General features: G+C 36.8%; 1 protein-coding gene across 1 annotated transcript in view; it reads right to left on the reverse strand.

Moving 5' to 3' along the window:
* The window catches only part of GABRG1 (gamma-aminobutyric acid type A receptor gamma1 subunit), a 38,478-nt gene extending 34,942 nt beyond the window's left edge, over nucleotides 1-3,536 (reverse strand). Inside the window, exon 1 of the mRNA XM_031066195.1 lies at nucleotides 3,457-3,536. The gene's annotated coding sequence lies outside the window, so the exon portion shown is untranslated. The remainder of the gene's footprint in view (nucleotides 1-3,456) is intronic.
* Nucleotides 3,537-8,065: the final 4,529 nt, after the last annotated feature.

Here is an 8,065-nt window from a genome sequence, read left to right on the forward strand (position 1 = left end):
TAATGCTGCTGATATTTCTCAGAGATGCTTAATCTTCATAATAGCATACCTATTGTATGCTACTTAAAAAAGCATCAACAGAATCTCCTTCCTAGTAGACTCTGTTATATGATGTAAAAAAATAAGACTGGCATACTAATTAAACTCCATTCACATTTTAAGCAAGCAAGCATTACATCCATGTGCTACAACTAAGCATTGGCAGAAGCAGAAGCTGCAGGCATATGCCAATTATGTCTCTGAACGTATACGTGGTATAGTTAACTGAAAGGAATGGTACTCCATTTTCAGATCATTTGTTAGCTACCTATTTTATCAAGATGAAACAATTGTACAAGGAAAATAATTACATATTCATTTATTACCTATCTTTTAATTAGATAAGCAGCAATAGATAGTAAATCCCTAGATCATTAAAAAAAATGCAATACCTTGGTTGCATCTGCAAATTCACTGAGATATCACCAAAAGGTCAAAGAATGCCTGAAAGTAGTTTTCTTTCCATTTCAATCAAATGAGTATGGACTTCAGTATTCCTCCAGTGCTAAAAACTGCTATCTATATTACTCATCCAGTTTATTTCAAGGAAATGCTATTGAGGTCAAGCAAACTGCTTGAGACTGACAGCAGTAACTAACAGTCACACAACCTAGCTTCACAAATGGGCACTGGCTAGCAATTACAGAAAATATGCAGCCCCTACAAATCAGATCCAACATCAACAAAAGCACAGTATTCCAGTAAAAAGAAAGTAATTAAATTACTATCCTTGTGCCAATTCACATTGTACACCAAAACTAAAAATGTTACTGCTTTATTAAGGGCTTCTAAATTACACAGACATATGCTGCCCTCGAAACTAAGAGTGGAAATTTTCAGCAAATTTACTACAGGAAAGAGGACCACCAGTATGTTCCATGTGAAGAAGGGACAGAAAAAGTCAGGAAAGGACAGAGTGAGATAAGGCATACCTGCCTTTTATTGCAGCCCTTTGTGGGAATGCCTCAAACCAGTCTGTAATAGAAAGGCCTTGCATCACCTCTTGGATAACACTAGCAAGTCTCACTGAAAATCAAAACTGTCATGGCTGTGGAAACTCCCAGTGGCTGTGGCATGCCTGCTTAATTTGAGAAAGGAAACCTTGCCACAGCTCAATAGGTTTCCAGAGGATGAACAAAAAGCACCGTTCAGATATCAGAACTTTCATACCTAGCTTGCTGCAAACAAGTTGAAAGAGTCTATTATAGCAGAAAGTAATACGCAGTCTAAATACAAGGCTCACTGACAGCTTCCCTGTAACAGCCTGAAAAGTGCTTTCATTCTTTTAAATTGAAATGCACCATAAAATACTTAATCTTTACTGCACTACATGGAGAAATGTCAGATATTAAATATTTAACATTTCCCATTAGCAGGATCCCACTAATGGGAGCACTAAAACTGGAAAGCTAAGTTTTGTAAATGTACACTCTTTCTCCCTCAGAGCTACCGACTTCTTTCATGTGCTGTTGCCACACAGTTTTTTTTTTATTATTATTATATCTATTTATGGTCTGCTTGCACTTTTTGGCATCTAATTACTTTATAAATTAGCTTACAGTTGCTCAGAGTGCAGAGGCAATCCTAGACTTTTCCCAGAGGCATTAAGATGATGAGGAGTTAAAAGTTAATTTATAACTAGCTCTCTAAGGAAAGGCACATAACCATCATAAAACTGACCTTCTTGTCTTCCGTCCCATAAACAGTAGAAAGTATAGCGAAATTAACGGAGTTCCTTACATATACAGGGCACCTGATTCTCTGGGTCAGCCCAATTTTTTGCAGAAAATTTGAAGTGATTATGACAGTACTTTGTTATTCTTTAAAGTTTTTTTCCACAATGCTATTAAGAACAGCAGAGATTTAGCCAAAATGGAAAATACAAGAGGTCATACATGATCACCTAAACCAAACAGGAGTTACAACCACAACACCTCAACTCACAGTCACTTGAATATCTTGACATTTCAAAGAGTCCTTAATTTTATTTATAGATTCACAGGACAAATCACGTTGGAAAGAGATCATGAGAGGTCTCTCTAGTCCAGCCTCCTGCTCAAAGCAGGGCTTTCTCTGAGGTCACAGCAGGTTGCTCATGGCTTGATCAGGTTGGCTATTGCAGACATCCAAAAATGGAAGCTGCACAACCTCTCTCAGCAACCTGATCTCCACTTGGCTCTTTTCTACAATTTAATATATTTAAATAAACCAGAAGTTAACAAGAAGAAAAAGTTCAAATAAAAACAGATTTCAGATTTTCACTTTTCATTTTTTCACTTTTTTGTCTTACTTAATTGCAGTATCTCTGGTCCTCCTCCAATTTTAAAACTCTGAACTACAAATAGGTATACAATGACAGGTTACAGAAAGCTATTAATGCAATTCCAGGGGAGAGGGAAAAATTCCATCCCAACATCTGAGCGATTTTCCAGGCACCAGTAAATAAATCCATTTAAGAAGACAGTTTTATTAGGGGCAACATTTCTTTACTTGGTGTCTGACAAGTCTTGGTTTAAAATGCGCATTTCTGACTATTTACACGGAACTATTTGATTTTATCTTGGAAATATTGTACACTGAAAAAAGTGCCAACCGCATGAAAAGAAACACAATTGACTTCTACACTAGTACACAAGGCCAACAAGAGCTTGTGACTCACTAACCCACTTGCTAAAACAGCAAAGAAACCAACATGAATGAGATAATAATGTAACCAAAGGTGGAAGACCTGAATTATTGCTCTTCTACATTGTGAAAACAGCTATTCTCACTCTATTCCTCTCTAACCGGCCTTTTCAGAGGTGATTGACTGAGATTAACCCATCTCACTACCTGAATACCCTCTTCTAAACTTGTCTTTATAATGTGCCCAGGATCACCAAGTGTGCAGTAAAGACTATAATATCTCTGAAATGCTGATGGCACCCAGCTCTACAGTTCTGATTCCTAAACCACAGCCACTGATGTGCAGCAACAAGGCTGTGGTAAGAATGAATGATACTGGATGGAAGAAGGGAGTGACCAGAATGTACAGCAAGTCTTTTGTACACCCTTCAGTGAAACAGAGCACACCACCTGCCAACTTGAACTGTCAACCCAGTTGGTTTGGGGGGAGTTGCACAAAACTCCCTCAAAAGAGCACCTAGTCATGTGAAGGCAAGGAGACAGGCACTGTATACATATTCCCTTCCAGGAATCTGAATTACCAATATGCTAAACAGATTTGTCATGCTAAACATTTGTCATGCTAAAGAGATTTTAATTAGTTGGTTTTAAAGATAGAAATCACTTCAGATGTAAAAAGTCTGCAGGATCAGTTGAGATGGTGTTATCAGTTAATCGACCTTGCTAGGCCATGTTCTATAAAGAAACATTCACTTTAGAAAACAAGATGGGTTAAAACTGTTAATCTTTTACCAAGTTTTTGTGTATCTCCAGCATTTTCTCCAGGGTTTGGAATGGGATAGAAGGAAAATCAGAACGCAGAAAACTTCATTCTAAACCAGAAAATAAAATGTTAAATTCAGGTATGCCATTCAATTATTTAGTGACAGTTAACTTGAGCTGAGGACCTTTTTACTTCTTTGCCATTAAAATAAATCTGAAAAACCTATGAAGATTAATGCCAATTAACTCCACTCCCATTTTAATGGTAGCACTATCCTGTCTCTTTCACAACCCTAAGAAGAAAGGCAAACTTAATTAAAGAGGAATTCTTTTCCTTTCCAAGTTCATCTAAAGGTTATTTCACTATACACAGAACATAATACTTGATCATCTTTCCATTTACTGTAAAATGTATTTGTTCCAGCTAAGTTCACTCATTGTCTTTTTCAGAATGTCTGGAGAGATTATGACTGAGAACAAAAATACATCATCAAATATTGAAACATTTCTGTTCCATGGCACAGTGCTACTTTATGTCTATTAAAGCAGTGCTAATTCTGATTTTAATGATTTTATAAATAGGAAAGAGACCTCATCTCTTAAGATGCTTGTTGTTGAAACACTTCAGCTACCCTCATAAACTCAACAGTAAACTGCATGTACACAGCTACCAGCAATTAGGCAAAAAGTGCCCCCATTATGCTCTCTGTCCTTCAACTAATTGGAGACATTACCATGACTAATAAATCTCTGGGCACAAGTGACTAAAGCCTAAATAAGTCTTTTCAACATCAGGCAATGTGCTTCTCTTCAGACATTAATATCATAGGTTTTTGTTCTCCTTTAAATATGAGAAAAATCAGTCAGGTGACCTTTGTGCTGCAATTAACATCTGTCAAGTTATACAATTAACTGGAAGAAAAATTAATATAGTGAAAGTGTTCTGACTGCTATTTGCATCATGCATGTCAAAGTATTACACACAGAAGTACATGTACGGCATAAGTGAGAGTATTTAAATATAGCTAAGCATCAATTTAGTTGTCCATTCCCAGGCTCCTATTCCTATCCAACACACAGGATATCCAGTCTTCCAAGATGGGCTGATTCATAGGGAACCTGTAGACCTCTGGAAAAGTAGAGACTTGTCAAGGAACCTGAGTTATCTCTGCTGAAGCTTTAAGTCTGTGCACAAGCAACTCAATCAAGCTCTTGGTATCCATAAGGTTTAGACAACCTTCATAGGGGCCTTGTCTATTTGGAGATAGTGATCCTTCTGTACAAGAAATACTCTGATGATTATTTAATAAATAAATAAGGAGGAAAGTGAGTGTTTCAGATAATTTCTAAGTTGACGAAGCTGAAACAAATACGCTTCTTTCCTTGTTGCCTTACATATGTGAATGAAAACAGTAAGGTTAGTTGTGTTACTTCATTTACCTGAAGATCTTCAGTTGCTTCACCTAGTTTTACCAGCACAGGGTAGGGCACAGTGACACTTACCTAAATGATGAAATATGCCGTAAGACAGCTGTTATTCATTGGCTGTGCTCCCCAGGATACATCCTTTGTCTAAATATAATGCAATTTAACCTTTATTAAACCCAAAAAAAAACAAAAAAAAAAAAAAAATATTTCTTGAAGTGTTAACATGACAGATTCCTTTGTAAACAGTAATACTACTTCACAGGTTTGTCAAAATAGTGCATTTAACTAGACTGGCCTTCATAACAAGTCAGTCAAGACAGGTAAGGTTCCCAGGGAAGTCTTCCAACAGATCATCCAACCAGACACTAGCTTGCTCCAGAACACCAAGCATTATATGCTTGTATGTGGTAAAGTGTATTTCATGGCCCCATCAATATGAGGTCAGAGCTCACCTGAGCTAGCCAAATTCCACACATGAAAAAAGACCTAAGGCTCTGCTGAAAAGTTAAACATGGTCACTGACACACCTATGTCCAGAGTCAGACATTTGTACAGAGGCTGGTGATTCTAGTTCAGAAGACACAAACGCAAGTACTTAGTCGTGTCATGTGAATGACCAAGGCATAGGACCAGGTGCAGACAAAAATCTGAACTCTGGCAGGATGGTAAGTTTATGAAATGCCTGAAGCAGAGCAAAGTTCCTTAAATACAGAGAAAAATGCAACTTCAGTGTGGAATGAATAATTACTCTCATGTCAGAAATTTAAATTATATATTTGCATATGTTCTTGAATCTTCTTAAGATAAAACATGGATGTCAGATAGACTTGTAGTACCCTCAGAAGCTGAGAATTTACCAGCACTCTTTCAGGTATGCAAATACTACTCTCAAACAGAAAAAATAATTAGGACCACATAATCATGACTCATAAAATAGAACTCAATTCCCATTTTTCTAGAAAAGACTTGGAAGCTCACTATCACTGCTAGCTGTCAGTAGTGAATGGTTTAACCATTCACTCTCAAGACTCATCTCTCAAGACTCATCTTTCAGACTTTATGGCTGACTTCATAGTCATCCGTTCCATTACAATTCTGTGGAAGTGAACTCTTGCATTTCATCATCAGCATCTTCACTGATATGCTGTATGTGTCACAGAAATTTTCTGGGAAAATAAAAGTAACTGCAAGCAAAAAAATACAGCTACTGAAAATATGTGTCCAAAAAGCACTACTTACTCCTTGTAATCCTGTGGGATATAGAGCTACTGATATTATAGTCCTTCCTCTTTATCCTTCCCAAGCTGGCTTAGACATTCTCTTGACAAAAATCTCTTTTCTCCCCATCTATTCCATCTCCAACATTTTCATCTATTTCCCCCCCTTTCTGCCTTGCCAGACTTGGGCATATTCTTTTGTGTGTCAAAATGTATTTCTCTGTCCCACGGAAGTATGTTTTACTTACTCCCTGTATGTTTTGTCCAGTATACCGACCACATACTGTTAGGTTGATTCTTCTTCTGAATACACGTAGTGCCTTGTGCTATTTGTTTTATTTCATATTTGTCTGGCTGTTTATAATTTCCTGCCCTGCTTCTTCTTTCCCTCCTTCTTCCTTGGTGTTTAGTGAAGGGAATAATTTGGATATTAATTATCAGGGAAAAGGTGTGGAAAAAATATTAGGAATTCCTACACAGAAACATTTGAACACTAGATTAGAAGTATAAGCTACATAGGGAAGTCCACTTGGTATTAAATAAGCTTTGTTGCAAAAAAATGAACAATCACAGCAATAACAGAATAAAACATCCACCTCCGGCGTTCACTCCTGTCAAAAAGTGTCGCCTATGTATCTGAGTGTTTGGACTATTAACCTTGTGATATCTTCATACATATCACAAGTATTGGATGATTAAGATCTTTTGAATAATTTCATCTTTGAAGCACATCTCTGAAAGATATTAAACATTTTCTCCAACACACAGTAACTTCAGTCCAACTAATTTTAATCTCAGTGATACCTTCACTTAAAAGCATTATCACATTTCTCATAAAATCTTCAACATCTTTGTGACACTTTTATATTAAAAATTAATTCAAAATTACTGAACAATACAACCAGACTTAACTCTGAGCACTGAATAAAGGCACAGTCTGACTGCAAAAAATATTTATAGAAATGTGGATTTTTAACAAGAGGAACAACAGATACTATTAAAACTATCTTCTGGGAGAACAATTTTGTTCTGAGATCCACACAAATTGCTCTTCTTCAAGTCCATTTTCACATAATGCTGCATGCTGTTTGAAATAACACTGGTCAAATGCTATTAATTCAGATAGATTTTACAGATCTCACTAAATTGTCATAAAGACTCAAAGCATCTCAAATATTCTTTATCCATCAATCTTCTAACATAATACAAAGTTTATCTTCTCTCCTTGAAAGTTCATCCAAAGACTGATATGGTCAGACCAGTATAACTGCTGCCTCTACTCCTACCAAGCTGCAGCCCAGAAATCAATTGACAATTTTTCTCACATCTCTGTAGCCAATTACAGGTAATTCTCTGCACCACTTCAGAGCTGCTGGATTCTCAAACATATTCAGCTTGATTAGTATAGCAATCTTACTTTGACCATATCTTTATCTCCATATGTGATGACAAAAATACTCAGTTGTGGAGACCTGAGGCAGAAAACTACCTATTTCTACAATTCTCTTTTTGTGCTACACAATACAGAGCATGCACTTTGCACACATAGCAAAACAAAACAAAAAATACAAGCTGATTTCTGAAATTTTCCAGAGAAATTATTAGTTTTCACATAAAATTTAGAAGGGATCTTGAGAAGTTTACTTCTAGTCAAAGGGCCAAATCTGAATTTAGACCAGAGTGCTTGCCTAATCCAGCTGGTATATAAAATTCCATGGAAAGACATCCCAAACCTTCACTGGATATCTTGTTCTGCTGTTTAATTATCTTTCTAGCAATTTTTTCTTTATATCTAGCTGAGATTTCCCTGTTGCAATTCATCACCATTGTTTCTCATTTTCTTACCACACACCACTAGGAGGTGCCTACCTCTGTTTTCAGGATTGTCTCCCAGTAAATGCTGGGGATTGATGCTGAATCCACATCAAGTCACCTTTTCTCCAGTCAGATCAGCCCTTGCCTCTTAGGACAGGTGCTCCTGCTTGACCAGTTGG

Source organism: Geospiza fortis, unplaced genomic scaffold (genome assembly GCF_000277835.1).
Source record: "Geospiza fortis unplaced genomic scaffold, GeoFor_1.0 scaffold40, whole genome shotgun sequence".
NCBI lineage: Eukaryota > Metazoa > Chordata > Aves > Passeriformes > Thraupidae > Geospiza > Geospiza fortis.